This window comes from Solanum stenotomum, chromosome 11, assembly GCF_019186545.1.
Source record: "Solanum stenotomum isolate F172 chromosome 11, ASM1918654v1, whole genome shotgun sequence".
NCBI classification, from domain to species: Eukaryota; Viridiplantae; Streptophyta; class Magnoliopsida; order Solanales; family Solanaceae; genus Solanum; species Solanum stenotomum.
In genome coordinates, this window is record NC_064292.1 from 39,695,729 (window position 1) to 39,707,671 (window position 11,943).

At 39.5% G+C, this 11,943-nt stretch overlaps 1 pseudogene; it reads left to right on the top strand.

Annotated features, from left to right (window-relative positions):
• Window positions 1-7,973: 7,973 nt before the first annotated feature.
• LOC125845906 (RNA-binding protein 2-like) lies at window positions 7,974-9,995 on the top strand (annotated as a pseudogene).
• Window positions 9,996-11,943: the final 1,948 nt, after the last annotated feature.

The following is an 11,943-nucleotide window of genomic DNA, read 5'->3' on the forward strand; positions in this document are numbered from 1 at the left end:
CTAATTAAGTTACTAGTCTTAAACTGACCAAAACTACGTAGTTTAGGTGCCCAATGCATAGGGAAAAGACCAAATGACCCCTAACTTAAAAGTTGTTGGGGGTCACCGATGGACCGTAGGTGGACATACGGTCCATTCTAGTCAACTTTTGTTCGACGTCTGGGGCTGAAAAATGGGGATCTGACCCACGGCCTTGGACCACAGACCATGGTCCCACCTACGGTCCGTAGGTCATGACTTAGCTGGATTTTTTGGGGGTTCTAGGGAGGGAGTTACAGGTGGCGAACCACGGACCCCACCTATGGTCTGTAGGTCACCCTACGGTCTGTGGGTGGTCCCCATTGGCAGCACCTGCAACTTCTGATTTTCTGCATTCTGGTCTTTCTAGCATATGGGGTGTTACATTATCTCTTCCTTGGGAACATTCGTCCTCCAATAAAGACTAAACTAGCTAAATATGGAGGAAAAGAACTGTAATCCCTACCATTACATACTGGAAACTAAAATCTAACTGAACTAAGATCCAAGAACATGCAAAAACACTGAAAATGCAAGGCTAACTATAAGAACAAGACACTAAGGCTGAATTCATGCGAGAGTAAACTGAGAGACTGGAGAGAACTTATTACCTCAAGCTGGAATGGAATCGAAAGGAAAGAGATGAGGATACTTGGCCTTCATGGTTGCTTCTGCTTCCCAAGTAGCTCCCTCTATGGACTGACTCCTCCACAAAACCTTAACTGAAGCGACTTCTTTGTTTGTCAACCTTCAAACCTCACGATCAAGGATTTCAACTGGCAGATCCTTATAAGTAAGATTATCCATCACAGCCACACTTTCTAATGGGACTATAGACGCTGGATCACCAACACATTTCTTCAACAAGGAAATTTGAAAGACTTGATGGACTGCTGCTAGTTCTGCTGCCAACTCTAACTCATAAGCCACTTTACCAACCCTTTTCAAGATCTTGTACTGACCTACATATCCAGGACTGAGCTTCATTTTCTTTCCAAATCTCATCACCCCCTTCGTAAGTAACACTTTCAGGAAAACCTAATCATCAATTTGGAACTCCAAGTCCCTTCTCATTACATCTGCATAGGATTTCTAACAACTTTGAGCTGTCATAAGTCTATCTTTGATGAGCTGAACGTTTTCCATTACATCATGAACCGAATCTGGCCCTACCAAGGTTGTTTCACCTACTTCAAACCAACCAACTGGATATCTACATCTACGCCCATACAATGTTTCATAAGGGGCCATCTGAATACTAGAATGGTAGCTATTATTGTAGGCAAACTCTATAAGAGAAATATGATCATCCGAACTACCCTTGAAGTCAATTACACAAGCTCTCAACATGTCCTTTAAGGTCTGAATGGTAGGCTCTGCCTAACCATCCGTCTGCGGATGAAATGTTGCGCTAAGATTTACCAGGGTACCAAGACCTTTCTGAAAGGACTTCCAGAAATGAGAGGTAAATTGATGACCTCTATCTGAAATAATGGACAAAGGAACCCCATGCAACCTGACTATCTCATCAATGTAAAGCTTGGCGTAGTCCTCCGACGAATTTGTAGTCTTAACAGCCAAAAAGTGAGCGGACTTGGTAACAATGTCTACTATTACCCAAATGGAATTATGTTGTCCGTGAGTACGAAGTAAACCTATAATTAAGTCCATGTTGATCACTTCCCACTTACATGCAGGAATGTTGATCTCGTGTGTCATACCTCCTTGTTTTTGATGTTCTACCTTCACTTGCTGACAATTAGGGCACTTAGCCACAAAATTTGTTATATCCCTTTTCATGCCATTCCACCAAAAGACTTCCCACAGATCACGGTACATCTTAGTGGCACCTAGATGAATAGAATACCTGGAGTTATGGCCTTGAGTAAGGACCTTTTGTCTCAACTCACCCACCTTAGGAACACATAAACGATGCTGGTAGCGAAGCACACCATCTCTTCCTTGGGAGAAAACCTCAACTTTTTGTTGATGGACTGCACCCTTCAATTGAAGCAATATAGGATCATTGTCTTGTTTTTCTTTAACCTCCGCTACCAATGAAGATTCTGACCCATTCTGAACTGTCACACCATCATCTGATATGCTCATAAGGCAAACTCCCAAGCGAGCAAACTGATGAACATCTTTTACTAGTTCTTTTCTTTCTTCCTCAACATGTGTTACACTACCCATGGATAGTCTGCTAAGAGCGTCAGCTACTACGTTAGCCTTAACAGGATGGTAAAGCAAATTCATAGCATAGTCCTTAAGGAATTCAGGCCATCTCCTCTGACGAAGATTCAACTCTTTCTAGGTGAAAACATATTGAATGCTTTTATGGTATGTGAACACATCTACGTGAACACCATACAATTAATATCTCCAAATTTTAGGGCAAATACTACGGCTGCAAGCTCGAGGTCGTGAGTCGGATAGTTCTTCTCATGCACGTTAAGTTGTCTAGAAACATAAGTTATAACCTTACCTCGCTGCATCAACACACAACCTAGGCCGACTTTGGATGCATCACAACAAATCACATAACCATCTGAACCCTCTCGTAGTGTCAAAATAGGAGTTGTAGTCAACTTGGTCTTCAGTTCTGCAAAACTTTTCTCATACTCGTCTAACCATTGAAACTTACCCTTTTATTTACTCAACTTAGTCAACGGAGAAGCTATAGATGAAAATCCTTCCACGAACCTTCTATAATAACTGGCTAAACCCAAGAAGCTTCTGATATATGTAGGATAGGTAGGTCTGGGCCATTGTTTAACTGCTTCTATTTTCTGAGAATCCACTCGGATCCCTTCGCTAGACACTATATGTCCAAGGAAAGCAACAGATTGGAACCAGAACTCACATTTGCTAAACTTAGCGAATAACTGGCGATCTTTGAGAGTTCGCAGAACAACCCTCAAATGAGTCGCATGTTCCTCCTCATTCCTAGAGTAATTGAGGATATTATCAATAAAGACGATAACGAACAAGTCCAAATACTGCTTGAACACTCTGTTCATCAAATCCATGAAAGATGCAGGAGAATTGGTTAGTCCAAATGACATAACTACAAATTCATAATGACCATACCGAGTTTTAAAGGCCGTTTTTGGGATGTCACTATCTCTGACTCTGAGCTAATGATAACCGGATCTGAGGTCTATTTTCAAAAAATGACTAGCACCCTGAACTTGGTCAAACAAGTCATCAATCCTAGGGATGGGGTACTTATTCTTGATTTTTACTTTGTCCAACTGTCGATAGTCAATGCACATCCTGAGAGAACTATCCTTCTTCTTCACGAATAACACTGGTGCGCCCTATGGGGAAATATTGGGTCTGATAAAGCCTTTATCTAGAAGGTCTTTCAACTGCTCTTTCAATTCCATAAGCTTAGCTGGAGTTATTCTGTAATGGAATAAAAATAGGCTGGGTATCTGGAAAAAGATCAATTCCAAAGTCAATCTCCCTTTCGGGAGGAACTCCGGGAAGATCTTCTGGAAACTCATTGACTATAGGAACTAACTCAAGAGTTGCGGTTTTGGAGATTGAATCCTTAACCCGAACTAGATGATAGATATACCCCTTGGAAATCAACTTTCTGTCTTGAGGTAAGAAATGAATCGACCCATAGGCACTGAGCTACCACCCTTCCATTCTAAGATCGGCTCGTCTGGAAACTGAAAAAGAACGATCTTAGTTCTACAATCGACCGAGGCATAACAAGAATGTAACCAATACATGCCTAGAATGACATAAAAGTCTACCATTTCAAACTCTACAAGATCTGCTGAGGTGACTTTCTGAGAGACTGTAAAAGGGCTATTTATGTATACCCGTCTAGCTATAATTGGGTCACCTACTAGGGTAGAGACTGAGAAGGGTTCTGAAAGAGTTTCTGGACTGACACCAAAATTCACTGCTATATAGGGAGTTACAAAGGAAAGAGTAGCTCCTGGATTTAACAGAGCATAAATATCTAAATGAAAGACTTGTAACATACCAGTGACCACATCAGGAGAATCATCTAAATGAAAGACTCATAACATACCAATGACCACATCAGGAGAAACATCCTGGTCCTGGCAAACCTAGAGAGCATACAACTTGTTCTGACGTTGACCGCCACCTATATCGGATGAAGTACCCTGCTGAGTTGGGTGACCTGCTAGTGCTGCTAAAGCTGTAGACAGAGCCCTACTATTGTTACCTCACATACCCTATTTAGAAGAAGGGAAATCCCTCAACCTGTGACCAGTCTGACCACACCCAAAACATTCTTCCTTTCTTGCAAGATACTTGCTCGGATGGTTCTTACCACACTTTGGACAAGTTGGGTAACCTGAAGCACTCCCATGGGACTTAGAGCCTAATGCCATACCTTTCTAATCCTGTCAAAACTTGGAGGATGGAGTACAAGCCGATGAAGGTGCTAGAGATGAAGATTTCTTCTGAAACTGTGAACGATTTCCACCACCCGATTTCTGCTGAGAGTACTCATAGTTACCTGTCCTAGCCTTTTTGTTGTCCTTAGCCATTTCCCTAAGCTTATCTCCCTCAACCTGTTGAGCATGACTCATAAGCCTAGAGGGTTAGATAGTTTTTTTTTCTCTTGCAGTCTAAAATCTTTCCAATATTTCATGACCTATTGAGCATGAGTCATAAGCCTAGAGATATTCATATCATCTAACAACATTCCTGCACTCTGTCTTCACTAAGTCAGACACACCAAACAGAAACTTAGACATATGTGCCCTCAAATTAGCGACCATATACGGAGCATACCTGGAGAGTTGAGTGAAATTGAGTCCGTATTCTTGGACTGACATTATACATTGCCTCAAATTCATGAATTCTTAATCCTTAGCCTCCCTCAACTTTCTTGGACAGAACCTGTCCAGAAAAGCTCCAGTAAAGCATTCCTAAGTCATAAGAGCTACATTCTCACCCCTGTTTTCTTTCCACTACATGAACCATATGTGAGCTACATCCTTGAGCTGGTAGGATGCCAACACTACCCTATCATTTCCAGTCACTTGCATCACTCCAAAGATTTTCTTGACCTCATCAATGAAGTTCTGGGCATCTTCTCCAACTTGCGACCCTAGAAACTTAGGTGGATTCATCCTAATAAAATTACGGACCCTAGCCGCCATTGATCCACCACTAGCATTTGCAAGAACTAGAACCTGCTAATTGTTATGGTTAGTCACACTCTGAGCCAAAAGCTGAATCGCATTCTGAAACTCTGCATTCGAAACTACCTGGTCTATGACTGGAAGAGTTGTGTTAGCATTCCTGGCGTTAGCATTCCTTGTGTAAGCTCTATGAGGAGGCATGATCGGAAACGCATAACGATGAGTTAGAAGGTAAATCACACCCACGCACGATAAGAATAATAAGAAAGTGAAGTTTTCCTATAAAACTTTGTAGCGTCGCACTCATTAGATGTAGTGAACTTCACAGCCATGAAAAGGACTCTACTTAGTCTGGCTTTTCAGACATCCTAGGACTCTTAAACCTAATGCTCTGATACCAAGTTTGTCACGCCCGAGGCAACCCCCTTGACGTAAACACGGGACCTAGGATCACGAGTGACCCCAAGCTAACCCTGAGCTAGCATATCATAAGCAGACTGAACAAATCTATGAATAGATAAACTAATGCGAAAGCTAAATTTTGAGATAACTGAAATGATGGGAAATACCCAATACTGTCTAAATATAAAGAAACTATGAGTTTAATAACAACTAAAAGATCAAAATCACATCTAAAGTTGAATCTAACTATGTTTGAATATAAGCCTCTGACTAGAGATGCTGGGACATGCCCCCAGCTACCTTTAGAAAAACTAAAACAAAAACAAGAATGACCGAATGAAAGACATGTCAATCGTCCTCGAAGAATGAGGACTCACCATTAATATTGATGTAATGGAGATCAGGAAACGATCTAGGCGTGATCTGAATGCTGAAGACATGAACCTACATCACGAGAAGATGTAGCGCAGAGTATGCGTCAGTACTTGAAAGGTTCTGAGCATGCAGGATAGGATAAAGCTGAACAATATATACAAAACTGAATAAAGCATACTGAGTAGTGATATAATCTGAACATGATGGAAATACTGCAATATACTGAAGTGAACTGAACTGAATGCAATGACTAAGTACATAACATGCTGAAACTGAATACTGAAATGTAAGTGGGGACCTAGTCAAATACACTAGAATCTGACTGTGGGAGCTACTAATAACCGACATAAAATCACATGAGCTAAATATGGAGTCCAATGTATACGCCCAATCGAGAGGACCCAATATACCTTGCCAAGGGTATAAAGGCATGACTGGCGTGATCACTAAATATGATGCCCACATAGGGGATTACAAACCTATCGGTGCACTTAGTTTTGGGACTATGAGGGTGACTGACCCTAGTCCACTCGGTATTAAGCCTACTCCCAACTATAATGTATACAATACAATATAATTGAATGTAAACTGGATAGCTCAAGATTTTGACATGCTAACTGAAATGCAACATTAAGTACTCATAATGAAACATTTGTACACTAATGCATGTATTTCTGTATGAACTGACCTAGAAAGTGTAATTCACCAACTAAACGAATTTACACAACTAGGGGTCTGAATTTCATGCAGCAATTAAGAAACATAGTTACGAAAACGTAATATTCTGATTTGGATTAATCTAACAGCTAAACCACATCAATAACCTAAAGTTCTAGAAACCCTAAGTATAAACATAATGAAGGGAATCAAGAATCTGACTCAATTCTAGAGACGTAATGGGCAATAGGAACCCACTAGTGAAATCCCACATACCTGGTGATGAATTCCATGGAGAAATCTTTTAATTTTGGGGCTGAAACTGACGAGAACTTGTTGCATTCTTGGAAGGGTTTGGGTCGCCTCTTTTCTCCTATCTTGCTCTGAGTTTGCTAAATTTTGGTGAATGAATCGCTCATGGTAGATTCTAATTAAGTTACTAGGCTTAAACTGAACAAAACTACGTAGTTTGGGGGTTAAACGACGTAGTTTAGGTGCCAAATGCATAGGGAAAAGACCAAACGACCCCTGACTTGAAAGTTGTCAGGGGTCACCGACGGACCGTGGGTGGACCTACAGTCCATTCTGGTCAACCGTTGTTCAACGTCTGGGCTAAAAACTGGGGGTTTGACCCACAGCCCTAGACCACGATTCGTAGGTCCTGGCGTAGGTCATGACTTAGCTGGATTTCTGGGGTTTTGGGGAGGGAGTTGCAGGTGGCGAACCACTGGCCCCACCTACGATCCGTGGGTCACCCTACGGTCAGTGGGTGGTCCCCGTTGGCAGCACCTGCACCTTCTGATTTTCTGTATTCTGGTCTTTCTAGCATATGGGGTGTTACATCATATCCCTTGGTTCATTCAAGCTATTAAATGAGGGTTGGTAGCCTCTAATATATGTTGTATACTTTCTTTTTCCATTCGTTACCCCTTGGTCCGACAAGTAGGGATAAGGTGAGTTCTAACATAGGCCTTCGTTAAAACGTAAGCAAAGTGAAGAGAAAAACAATACATGCGTGAACACTATTCAAGAATTACTCGTTATTCGATCTACTTTAATTTGTTAATTTTTCATGGTTTCCACAACCCTAGTTGTGAAATTAGCTACTCATGCTTTGGTGATAAAAATTCATATAAATTTGTTTAATATAGAACATGAACTTATACTTAGAATAGTTGAATTTTGAAATCTTGAATTGAAGTTGCAAAGTAACGACAAATATCAATGCTATAATATAAACCAAAGGATTCAAGAATTACATGTAAAAGTGATTCACAAGTTAATTCTCAACCACAAGAATCTGAACCCTCAAAAATAAATATAAGAAAAGTATTTATAAACATCAAATTCTAAATAAAATAAACTAGGGAAACTAATGAAAAAATGGATTCGGCAGCAATTCCAACGACCCACAACCTCCAGACTGTAGGTCCTCATAAGGGTCTTGGAGTCCATCCATGGAAGCTATCTTCAAACCACATCCTTAGAATCTTTTCTAAGGACAGGACCTACGGTCTGTAGACCATTGTACGGTCCATTCTTCTCATTCGTAGTCCAAGTACTGGAACTCAATTCTCTGATGTCTTCTACGGGCCTAGACCTACGACTCGTAGAAAGTCCTACGGCTTGTGCTCTTCTCTCATTGCTCCACACTTGTCTTCAAAATATGTTGATCCTTTCAACAAGTTTTCCTTATGGTTCGTAGAAGTTTCTACGGCTCGTACATTGACTTGTTGAATCCCAAAAATAGTTGCTAACACTGTATCTTAGATCTCCGTTGTCAAAACCTATTTTCCTACAAAATAAAGACAAAATACCATCAGATCTACTAACAGATGCTCAAAAGACATGCAAAACTTCAAGTTTAAAAAATTACAAGTACCGTAAATCTGTGGTACATCACCTTACTGCAGTACGGACAGATTGAAAATATCAAAAAGTATAGTGGTTGTTTTATCATGTCTCATGGTAATGAATCTCCTTTTATGTAGTTTCTCTATGCATCTATTGAAACACAAAAACATCAGGAGATTGGAGGGTTGTAGAGCATTATCTTGAAAATGGTAAGATTTGGCTCTTAAAAAGTTAGGTTAATCAATTACTTAAGCTTTATGGACAAATTAATCATGGTTTTATTGGTGTAGGTTTCTTAAGGATACACAAAACTCTATTTGAGCCAGGATTAACTTTTAGAATTAGCAAGGACATGTCCTTGAGTTTTGACCCTCTATTCTGTACATGTTCCCAGTGCCCTATATTCTTGCTTCAGTATTACTGTGATTGATGTGCTTTTATGTGCAAGAAAGATATTTTGATCTTACCTATTGGCAAAGAAAACTATATCCTTTTGAGGACAAAGTATATTTTATGCGAGTAATATTTTGCATTCACTTTGTTATCCGTCTCGATAAGCATATGTGGTTTCATCATATTTCTTTGCAATACCAGAAGTTCCACAATCTGGGATGCCATCAGGTCATGAAGTGCATCATTACTTAGAAAGAAATGATGATCATGAAGGAGCTCAAGTAGTGGACACACAATCAATTGGATTAGCAGATGATCGTGGTGTAACTCGATTAATGGACACACATGCAATCGAATCAGCATACGATTATTATCTCCAGAGTTTGGTAATCATTGAAACTGACACTGCTCCTATATTTTGCCGTGGGCCAGAGCTAGCTAGAGCAGGGTGGTGGTATACCTTCCCTTCATGTTCGTGATCCCCTTCCATCAGCTCGTGGGCCAGAGCTAGCACAAAATGGAAGGCGAAGGCCTCGTGAAACACTACCTCTCCCTCCTGGTGCTTCTAACACCCTCTACATAAAGGGACTTCCTTCATACAGCTCAAAAAGAGAAGTAGCTCGTATCCTTTGAGATGTCATTTACCGAATTATTATTGATTTCTGAATATATCTGTTGCTTGTTCCCTAACTACACTTAAAAGATATTCTTCATTATTTTGTGGGCTACAAAGAAGTCAGACTTGTTAGAAGGGACTCAAAACATATAAGTTGATGTTTATGCCTTTTCTATTAGTATAGTTTTTGTCTACTAGGTGATATTTTGATTTTTTTAAAAAAAACTTCATTTTGCAGCATGCCGGAGATCCTCTTATCCTTGGCTTTGTGGATTTCGTAGATCCAGCGTGTGCATCTACTGCCTTGAGTGCATTGCAAGGTGATCTGATCTATTTTGCAACTTCCGTTTGTGACTTGTTACTCTCTAGTTGCTGCTATCATCTTTTGGAATAATCTTACAAGTGATGGCCTCTGTTGTTGAATTTTGCCAGGTTACGAAAGTGTTGAACATGACCATGATTCTGCCTACTTGTGGTTGCAGTTCTCCAAGTTTCCAGGTCCGAGGTTTGGTGGCTCGGGAAGTACTCGTGGGAAGCGATAAATAACATCCACCCGCTTCTATCTGAATTTAGTTATGTATTATGTAATGTTACTAGAAAATGCAATTATACAGTTGGCTCAACAGTGGGCGCTAGCTTTGGTTACGGTAATATGCATGCTATTGCTTAGTTTCCGCTTCAACAGGCCTTAGTTGTCTGAAGAAATGCTTCTAACTTTATTTCAAACTGTGGATTTTTTGTGTGGCTTTGTTACTGTATTTAATGTTTGATTTGATCATGTATGGCCTTAGCTAGGCTTAGAATAGTGTTTTCTATTGCCTTGAATTATTTGGATCCGCTTGGCCTTAGTTTTACCCCCAAAGTCATTTCAGACGACTTAGCTCTCTATAGAATAGTGTAGAACACTTGGGTCTGATAGAATAATGTTTATATTAGGTGTTAACTCAGCCCTGGTTACCTTCTATATATTTCTCCCTCTTTTTGCTGCCTCTTGGTTTACGACTGAGATATCAGGTTTTGCTTGATGACTTAGATCTAGAGTTAGTTCGGCTTGGAGTACTGTACTCCTTACCGGGGAGCCGAAACTATTCCACGGTTGTTTGGTGAGGAAGATTTGTAATGGGATTCTTCAACAACTATTATAGTCACAGATTCTAGGTTTGGGCATCTGATCTACAACAACAATTCATGAGTCGAGCTCTTTTATCCTTCATGAAGTTGATATATATCGGCTAGACCTTATTAGTCACTTAGAGGCCTATCTGTGCTTCGAGGTCAAGGCTACACACTCCCTGGTACAGATGGCAATGGGGCGGAGCGGATAGGATGTGGGGCAGGGTGGGTTTGAGGCTATGCGGGGCGAGTTTCAGGTTGTGCCGAGTGGGTTGAAGTGGGTTTTTTTTAAATTAATATGGGGTGGGGCGGGCTACAGGTATATGAGATTTTATGCTGATTCAAATTTAATTTTAATTTTTGACATGCTATAAGAGTGATAGACATTATTTATTAAAATAATTTCTTTAAAATTACTACAAATATTTAAGATAGTAAATAAAANTTTTAAATTAATATGGGGTGGGGCGGGCTGCAGGTATATGCGATTTTATGTTGATTCAAATTTAATTTTAATTTTAATTTTTGACATGCTATAAGAGTGATAGACATTATTTATTAAAATAATTTCTTTAAAATTACTACAAATATTTAAGATAGTAAATAAAAATGGTTCAATAAAAATAAATACAATTTCTTACATGTTTCCTAAGTGGCTTCTAAAAAATAATTTTAAGTCATTTTCTATTAAACTAATACAACTTAATGAAAAAATGAATTTATTTTTATAAATTTTATTTTTAGTAACGAACTTAAGCGGGGCAGGGTGGGGGGATTGAAAATGAAAAAAATTGATATGCGGGGTGGATTAAAAATTTTGCGGGTTAAGCTCAACCTGTCCCACCCCCACCCCGCACCGCCACATTGCCATCCCTACTTCCTGGATTGGATGAGCTTATTGTCCTTTTGGAGCCTATCAATGGTTCTGATAATGCTCAAATTATTCTAAAAACCAATTGGAATAGTAAGCAGTTGTTAGCAATAAAAAGAGAATCGGGGCAAATGAGATAGTTTGGGTTGATTTAAGTGGATCTTGTGAGTTGAATCAATAGACTGGTTATTTCTATCTTCTGCAGAAGTTGGGGCTAAAATGGGTGAGCGTCTAACGAGTCTGTTTGGATGGTTTATTTCAAGTGTCTTTACATCAAAATAGGTTTTAAGCATTTTTGAAGTGTTTGTATAAATTAAAAATGCGCTTATGACCACTTGCTATTAAGCCCAAAAGACAAAAATAAGCCAAAAGTTATATGTTAGAGATCTTAACTTATAATTTTGTAGCAAAACATAATCTTTCGCTATATTATATACTTAGTGGCAATAATGAATATGAATATGTATAACCAGCACTTATATAAATGTAGCTAAAGACTTTAGCAA